The sequence below is a fragment of the Cyphomyrmex costatus genome, unplaced genomic scaffold (genome assembly GCF_001594065.2).
Source record: "Cyphomyrmex costatus isolate MS0001 unplaced genomic scaffold, Ccosl1.0 scaffold18, whole genome shotgun sequence".
Taxonomy (NCBI): domain Eukaryota; kingdom Metazoa; phylum Arthropoda; class Insecta; order Hymenoptera; family Formicidae; genus Cyphomyrmex; species Cyphomyrmex costatus.
The window spans coordinates 1,775,625-1,785,622 of NW_017275824.1; the positions used below are offsets into that span (position 1 = coordinate 1,775,625).

General features: G+C 29.8%; 1 pseudogene; it reads right to left on the reverse strand.

Moving 5' to 3' along the window:
- Window positions 1-8,547: 8,547 nt before the first annotated feature.
- LOC108772121 (acyl-CoA Delta(11) desaturase-like) lies at window positions 8,548-9,821 on the reverse strand (annotated as a pseudogene).
- Between the last annotated feature and the right edge of the window lie 177 nt (window positions 9,822-9,998).

Consider the following 9,998-nt stretch of genomic DNA (forward strand, 5'->3'; position numbering starts at 1 on the left):
CTTTGTTTTCAGATTTCTAAACCAATCCAAAAAATCAGCTTTACACTATAAAAACATTTTGCTTTGTTATTTTTGTTCTTCAAACGAACAATTGAAATAAATAATAATAAAACAAAGTTCTCGATGTCAAAACAATAATAAGGATAAAGTAAAGGGCAAATCCAAGAGTCGTCGATAAATAAAATTAATAAAAAATTTTTACATTTGAAAAATTAAAATATAATTAAAACAAAATTAAACTGCATATATACATAACATGTTTCAGCTCTTGTTTCGAGCATTTTTTAAATGTATAAGATATCTATTGTATTCGTAGTGACAGTAACATTATAAATGTATTCTTGTGCTACTGATGAGTGACTCACCGGGAGAACAAATTCGCTGACAAAAGATTAGCAAATCAATTGTTGACAAAATCGATAATCTGGTGTGATGAAACGTGGTATAATAAATTTAAATGTAATGAGCAAATTTGTTATCTCAATGAATAACTCACCTAGTCAGAACTAAAGATGTGTTTCTTACAATATCATGTTTAAAATTTATAATAAACAATAAAATGCACATTAGAGTAATGTAACAAAATATTAAATAATAATCAGTCGCGGTGTGAGTTGATGAAGTTATTATAAGTTTAATTGTATCATCAACTTTTAAAAATTGTATGATGATAAAAAAATTAGTCACAATTCAAGAAGTCGAAAAAAATAAGAACTTACAAAATCAAAAATTAAGAACTATACCAACCGACAACGACTGATTGTGAGCAATATTAGAGCAATATTAGAATATTAATGTTCTTGATACCGCAAAGTCACATATTGTTTATAATCGGTATATCCTTTGTGAAGGCCTATTTGTTTGGAAATTAAGGCTGTTATTTTGTCTCTTAATATTCAACATCTCCGAAATTAATCTTTTGTCATAGCAAGGTTGTTCGTCTAGAATTTTTACCTTTTTTACCTTTTTATATTTTATTTTTTTAAATGTAAAAATTTTTTCTTAATTTTATTTATCAACGACTCTCGAACAATTGGAAATTAAATTTGTCAATATAAACTGTATATAAAAGGACTTCCAAGCTCAACAAAAATATGAAGAAATACAGGATTATGAGAGTCTGACGCGATAATTAGTGCGCAGATTCAATTTTCCAATAAATAAAATTTAATCAATTATTAGTTAGTCTTAAGAGTTTTACAATATTCTGCTCGTACATTTCACTGAGGCAATTGCCTCGGTAGTCTAAAGACTTAGGACGCTCACACAGAATACAAGAAATTCAAGTTCGACTTCCGGCCGAGGTAATATTATATTTTTTGTTATGAGAATTAATTATTTAGAGTTTCATACGTCATTCAATATTATTAAGATCGATCTAAGATGTGTAAAAGAGCATCAAAAATTATTAAATTGTTAGTAAATTTCATGATATTATTGCGGTAATTTAGTAGAGTTTGCGTTTCAAATTTGAAAAAAATTCAGCGCGCAATTAAAAATTTACGCAGTATTATAAATTCATACATAATTGTCGAAACACCCAAGATCCAGCTTGATCATTACGGCTTATTTCTCATTGGTTTTAATTCTCACGGTCCTATAAGATTTAATTAAATTATTAAATTGTTTGTTTAATTTTTCATTACTTCTCAAACATCCTGTATATTATTGCTACACTAATATTACTTAATAGTTTGGTTGCGTTTTGAAGTTTGAAAAGTTAATTCGGCGCACAATTCAGGAGACTACAAAATGTGTGTGTGTGATATATAAATTTACATAAAATTATTTAAAATACTTGAAATCCAGTTTTGATCCTTATAGGCATTATTTCTTTATTGTGTTATACGGTTCTAATAAATTGCTTATTTTATTTTGAATTAATCCAAAATCTCCACCTTATCTCATCAAAATTTATGATTTGTGACTCACTCTTTGTGGTTATTGAATTAGTACAAATGTTTTTTCTGACTTTGATATTTTGAGATTCTTGTTTTTAAATATCAGTTTTTATCTATAATTTATCTTATATAATCCCCGGTAAAAGTTTTTATGCATGAACATATATAAATATGTGTGTGTATGTGTGTGTGTGTGTGTGTGTGTGTGTGTGTGTAAAGTTTATACATATATTCATGTAATATATTCATGCATAAAAAAAATTTCAATTGATACCATTGTATTGTTTTTATTTTCATGTATCATTTCCAATAACAATCTTTTGCTAAGATATTTTTACTATCCAAAATCTCCACTTTCCAACAAAATTCGTGGCTGTATAACTCATATCCTATATTCAATGATGACGGAATTAATAGAAATTTTTTGCGAATTTAATGTGAGATCGTTCTTGATTAAATACATTTATTAATTATATGCATGAATAACTGCGTTTATTCTTAGTTTTCAATTGCCCGCTAATTAATTTTACATTTATTATTATTGTTTTAAATCTCAAGAGTTCAATTTATTTTATATTATTAATAGAAATGTTTCTCCTGATAAAGCACTGAGTTTCCTGTGTTTTTAACTATTTGCCAATTTACATAACCGGGTGAGTTTTCATGCATGAATACATATAAATATGTATAAAGTTTATACATATTCAAATTAGATTACACGATAGTTAAAGTATACGTTAAATTAAATAGGCTCATATCACAGACTAAACATATTAAAATGCATATTTAAAATTAACATCAATAATACAAAGTTCAAAAAGTCATTCCTGTCAAATTAATTGAATCCGTTTTCATCGTTGAATGACGAAGAAAAGTAAAGTCCAAAGTTAAAATTATATTTTTTGATATTGTCTTAATTATATTATTATATTTCCAAATGATAATTACGAGCAACGCTGCAGTCTATTTTAGAAATGGTCAGGAAAAAGGAAGCAGCCGTGGCAACGTCGTCTAAGGCAGGCATAACGAATATTCACAGTGTGAAAACAGGAAAAGCCAAAGTGACTCATCAAAAAGGTGCCTCCATTCGGAGGAGTACAGAGATTAATTATGCTGAAGATGACTCCAAAGTAGAGTCGAAACGTTCAATATTTCTAAAGAATACATATTCAATTATGTACAAAGAACCACGTTTGACTCTCAATTGCCTGATCCTCGGATACATATTTTATGGTTTTTTAATAGATCTTAAGTTAGCACAAGGGGCAAATTCGATTTTTGTCAAACCAAGGCCGATATTAGCGATCATTATAGCGTTCAAAGAGGAAGTAAACAAACAATTAGGATAATTAGAAAAAAGGAAAGGAATAATAGAGTTAACGGATAACTCAGTATGGAGTACGCCTCTAGTGCCAATTATTAAAAAAGGTAGTTTAAGAATTTGCGCGGATTATAAAGTAACGGTTAAAAAAAATATCTGGAGGACGTTAAACATCCTTTATCGAGAATTCATGAATTGTTTACGTCTATAGGGTGCTATTTTATTCGTGCGTTTTTGTCGTATAACTGATCTCTCTATTCTATAGCCAATCAACAGGCTTGAAAAATTTGTCGTACGACAAAAACGCATGAATGAAATAGCACCCTTAAGCAGCGAAGATTTTTTCACTAAATTAAATTTAACCGCTACGTATAACCAATTGGAAGTTACTAAAGAAATTAGTAAATTACAGGCTTGGAGAATCGTATCATAAAAATGAAAAGGTCAAGCCATATTCAAAAAAAGGGGTTCTCAAAAATTTAAATCTTTTTATCTAATAATAATATATTACCACGAAAAGTAACTGATATATTACTAATTAAAGGTGCCAGTTCAAAGTAACCATACATAAAGTGTATGCAACTTTCGGCTTTTCGAATCGCCTCCATCTTCCACTGTCCCCCTCTCTTCGCCGCCTAGCGCGCAGTCCAAATGCCGCTCGACTATCGTGATTGTTCGGGAATCCGAGCGATTATAGTTAAATCCTTCTAGAACTCTCAATGTATCGCGCTCGCGAAGCGAGCTATTATTGTCAATTTCCGCGACCATTTAGTCCTCTGCAAAAAAAACAAAGCGTTCGCCGAAGTCAGCTGTTCATGCTCAGCTCGCCATTCCATCTCCAACCATCGGCAAGACCACTGTTTTCGTGACATATAGCTCTTCGGTCGTACTTATCGTGCTCGAAAGCACAAAGAGAATTCGGTTATCGTTCGTATAATCTGCTGCGCATCCACGAGTGCGGAAGTTTGAACAGTGCGCTTACGACGCAAATTATCGCGTCAAAAGACTTTCCAAATCCTCAAAAGTGATGTAAATAAAGACAATAATTAATACGTTGAGAATGGCGAATAAGAGTCAATCTAAATCTGATAATATATTCTAATATTCTATATTGCGAAGAATATCACGTAATGTTTGGCGTTTCGTCCCGGCTTCCACTACTGGACTCATCAGTAAGGTATTGTAGTGGAAGCCTACCTTAGACGCCGATGTAAGTTATTAAATCGAGATTCTATATAAAGAGATATACGCGTGTCTCAGCACTTGCGAGAATTTGCGAATATCGATAGACCTCTGATGGCGGGTCGACGATGTAATATTCTTCGCAATATTTATCCAAAGTGAGAAATAACGTTCTTAAATAAAAACAGTCATCCAGGTAATTGGAAAAGAAATTGTGGCACATTTATTTCAACGCCGACCCTTCATATAAGGGTTGTACCAGCAGCCAACGCACGAACAAATATATTATTATTAGATAAAAACGTTTAAATTTTTGAGGATTTTTTTTAACATGACTTGACCTTATCATTTTTATGATATGATTTTTTACGGATATCACTTTTTAAAGTACAAATATATTACGAATATATATAAAAAAATGATTAAAAAATATTATATAATGAAAGAGAATGAAATACGGCGAAAGAGAGGGGTAGTGAGGTGGGTGGTGGGGGAGGGGAGAAAGAAGGGGGTGCGGTTGAAGTTGGTGGAGGTGTGAGTGAAAAGTGAGACAGGAGAGAGGTGCATATGACTGGACAGAGAAGAAAAAAGAAAGAGAGATTACTTTCATTTTTTATGAAAATTTTTGACCGCTTGTCCAGAACGGCTTGATCGATTATAAATTTTTTTAGCTAAAATTACTCGTGGCGATGCCGTCTTTCAGGATATATAATGTTCGATTAAAAATTTTTTATATTTTAGTAGTTATGTTTTCACAAATGTACAATTAATGCGACAAGGACACGCCAAGTTTTTTCTTTACCATAATTTAGTTGACAATGTTAGCATCTTTCGGTCCATTTTATGTGTCTTGCGTAATGAAATACTTAGATAATTAAATTTATTAATTGTTTCATGTCCGTTTTTGATTAAGAAAAATTCGATACCCTTTTTATGCACTTAGCGTATATTTTTTCTTATTTTAAGAAGGTTTTTTTTTTAAGATTTCACTGCTTTTTGTAAATTTACTATTTAAATTTCAGTTACAAGTTAAACATATTAAAAAATATTAGTATTATATCATACTATTGTACTATTGTACTATTTCAATCCCTTTACGATTACTGGAAAGTTACTTTACAGAAAAAGCAGTGGTAACAGTAACGCAAGTAATCTCTTATATCTCAACAAAAAAATAATATACTTTGAAAAAAATAAATTTAAATTCCTTTGTTGTTTTATATAGTTTGTCCTTCTCTACTCTACTTTTTAATAAAATGCAAAATTTTCTCTCTTTCTCTCTTGCTATCAAGACTAACAATTATTCGGGGCACGCAGTTTAGAAAGACTACATATATTAGTATATAAATTATGCGAAATTATATATAAGCAACTAGACTGTTATAGGCTTCGTATTCGTATTAGTTATGTTGTTACATTGACTTACATTGGTCTTTAGAATTGAATATTATTTATACACATATTTTTTTTTTATTTATTTCTAACCATTACAAATATTTTCTTTGTTTATATTTGATTTTAATATAGGATGGACATATTTTTTATCCAGTCTTCCAACTGATTCAATAAAACATAATTTCATTTTTATCCACTGACCTCTCGCTTTGTCTAACAGTATCCAACACGATATATACAGTTTTCAACTTCTTAATCTTTACGTTTTTTTTATCGCTGAAGAAGACTCAAATATTAAATTTAAAACGTATGAGCAGAATATCGTAAAACCTTTAATGATTAATTAATTGGTTAAATTTTATTTGTTAACAAAATATTGAATCTGTACACTAATTACCGCTCCAAACTCTCACAGCCTCGTGTCTGTTCATATTTTTATTAAATTTGTTGTTTATATAATAATATTTATCGAAATAACGAATGACATATCGTAATACTTAGTAAACTATTTATTTATTTATTATATTTACTTTATATAAATTGACATGTAATTTCTTATTGTAGTTCGTCACTTGTTACTTTTGTATAATTCAGTTATAGTTTATCAATGATCTTGTAAATTGATTTATTTGTTTTACCTATTTATTTATAATATACGTTTTTTAATTTAATTTTAATTTATATTAACAACGATACAAATGTATGATCTTTTTCCTGGTTGTTATTGTCGAGTACTACATTTTTACCTATAATGCCATCAAATACTCATTAATATGATATATTTTTCACTCACACATAACGTATCAATTAGCCTTTTAAAGGTAAACTTTTTAGCTGATAAAAAAATGTGCCTTAATCATAGAAAATTAAATAGATTACTTACCAATGGAAACAAAAAGTAATGCAGAATTAGTATTTTTAATCACTGAAAATTATTTGAATGAAACCGAAACATTTGATTTTTTGTGTGAAGTACGTAGTATAAAATAAAAACACTTTTTAATGGAAATCTTATTGCGCACTAATTACCGCGTCGTTACTCTCAGTTGCTTTATATATTTGTTCTGTTTGTTCGTTTAAATATCAAGGGGCCGTTTATCAATTCTGGTTTTTTAAAGGTTATCGTGTAGAATGATACAATGCAGTGAAATGAACAAATAAACTAATGTATTTATAATACAATACTCAACTTAATGATTAAGAATACCAATTCGGTATTATTTCTCATTTCCGGTATCCATTGATAAGTAATCTATTTAATTTTTCATGATTAAGGCATACCTTATTATCAGGTATCTGATAGGCTAAGTGATACATTATTATGGAAGTGTAAAAAATATAACGTATTAATTTGGTGGCATTAATAAAACTATATAATAATATATTATAGTACAGCCACATGTATCTTATTACGCTGTATAATTCTAGATAATAACTTTTAATATTATTACGATCGAAATTAGGAATCATTTAATTTATAACCTTGATTTTCTGTTATTATGTATAAAATGTATAATATATATAATTATTTATGTATGTGATTAAATTTATTAGGAAGAGAAAGTCGTGGTCAAATAGTAGATCAATAAAATTGATACCATGCGTATAAGAAACTCATTTTTAGCTATTATTTCTCAGAAAGATATTTATAGAATATAACTGTTATTACATATGGCTTAATTTACCATAAAGTAAATTTTAATATTTATGGGTGGTCATCACAGCTGTATTGGTAATTGTTCACTTTAAGGAATCCAGCTCCGATGACCTTGATCTTGACATATGTTGTCAACGTCATGATTCTGAGCAACTTTGCCTTAACAACTAGATGGGGGACTCTTATAATTTTTGAGATATTCCGACTCAATAGTCTGGACTATTGTATACTATCAATATAGTTAATAAGGTAGGCTTCCACTACAATGCCTTATTGATGAGTCCAGTAGTATTAGCCGGGACGAAACGCCAAAATTAAGTGATAATCTTCACAATATATTAGAATAAATTATCAAAGAAATTTAGATTTTTAATTGTAATTTGACTCTTACTTCGCCCTTTTTAATGTTATTGATTATAGTTAATACTATATTTTTAACAGTAGTGAAACCTACTGTATTCATGCGAAGCAACTCTTACTCCACCTCTTCTTCTGCGAATGAGCTCGCAACTTCCATGTCACTTTATGTGTAAAGTGTACGTGGGAATACAATAGGTTCCACTACTGTTAAAAATAACCTAACTCAATCCATTTGTTGGTGTGAGGGAGCTCTCGTTTCGCGTGAAAAGTCACAATCGCAATGGTGTACAAATACATAATACGTTATTTTTCAAACTTTTTTGTGAATAACTTTTTAACGAAGGGCGAGCGACGGCTCAAACTTGTTGGAGGTCACTCAGGGTCATGATCTTGACAACATATATCAAGGTCAAGGTCATTGGAGCTTGGTCCCCTAATCGTAAAACTTTTACTAGAATTACAATTTTACTTACAGATTCATTTTCAGCGATCAAAAATCTATAAGTATAAAAATCACTTGGTTCCATTTGTGATCTAGAAGAAAAGCTTCAAATGTAGGATGTTATTAAAAATATTAAGGAAATGTTATAGTTTAAAAAAAATAAATAAGACACCTTAAGTCTACATTAACAAGTCTATATACCTAATTATATTAACAAACACATATAATTTGTCCACTTGTCGTTAACTAATCTAATAAAAAATCTCTATCGCAAGACAACTCTTAATCGTTTTTATTATTCAGTTTTACAAGCTGGATCTGGTACAGCATTCCATAAAGAATGGCTTCCATCACCCTTTTTCATCGCGATAGTCTTTACAATCTCTTGCGGCGGTTGCTTGAGATCATACGCCCACCCGATTTTTGCAAAAAAATTGATGAAATTTGTGGTTGTGGAATTGTGAAACAACTCGGAAGCCTTATAGTCCCATGGAAAGACATGATGGTAATTGTGCCATCCTTCACCATGAGTAACAAGGCTGACCAATCGGTTCTCCGTTGGATTTATGTGCCTGGCAGTTAAAAAATAAAATAAAAAATTCTTGTTAATACAAAATGATAAAAATTTCTTAAAATTTTTTTATTAACTTTATATGTAAACAATTTTAATATTAATTATCTTACGCATCATATGGCTTTGAACCCCAAATATGAGCCGCACTGTTGACGCTCCATATAATATTTAAAATGAGTACATAACGAATAATCTGCGATGCAAAAGCTCTGTACCAAGTCTCATTCCATCCATACACAGGTAACATTATCGGAAGCAGAAAAGCAAACGTAAATTTTAATATCGAGAAATATCTGCAAAATATCATAAATGAATTACGACATATAATTTTCATTACAGTTATATGTATAATATATACATATATACATATATACTATATACATATATATATATATTACGTAAAAAAATTTTCGTAAAAAGCTTTCTATAATAAGAAAATTGAGAAAGAAATTGAAATAATAAATACACTTTTGAGATGAATGAAATCCTTTCTTTTAATTTCTTTTGTCTTCTCCAGTATAAAACCATTTCGCATAATTAATTTTTTGCACTTACTTGATACTAAATACAGCAATAGGATCAGCCAATATATCGCTCATGTCAACTTGACGACCCTTTTCAATCACATCTGAATGTTTCTTCATCATCAACCAACTAACATGGAAAAAAAGAATCCTCGGTTACTATTATGCGGATCTGCATTCGTATCCGTGTATTTGTGATGTATTCGATGATCTCGTACCCATTCATAAATGTTATTCTATGTGAAAGGATTTAATTAAAAAGAAAAATTTTTCCGCCATACAATGTATAAAATAATAATTATAACCGTTCGTCTACCATGCCTGCTGAAACATAGAAAACAGCAAGAATAGTTCTAATAATCAAGCTGCCATTTTGCCTTATAAGCTTTGTGAGTCCATAAACGATGAACACCAGCAGTGACACTAATTCCTCCTATTAAATCCATGACATACACTTGAAACAAAAAGGATCGGTGCAGTTAAATGACATCACACGTTTTAAAACTGTTTATAATAAGTTAAACCGTATTTTTTAAGAGCACCGTGTAAGTAACATTGTTTTTGTGACATTTGACAATTCACTATATAGTAATTTATAACACAGTTGATATTAATACGATGGAAATGAGAAATTTTTAACAG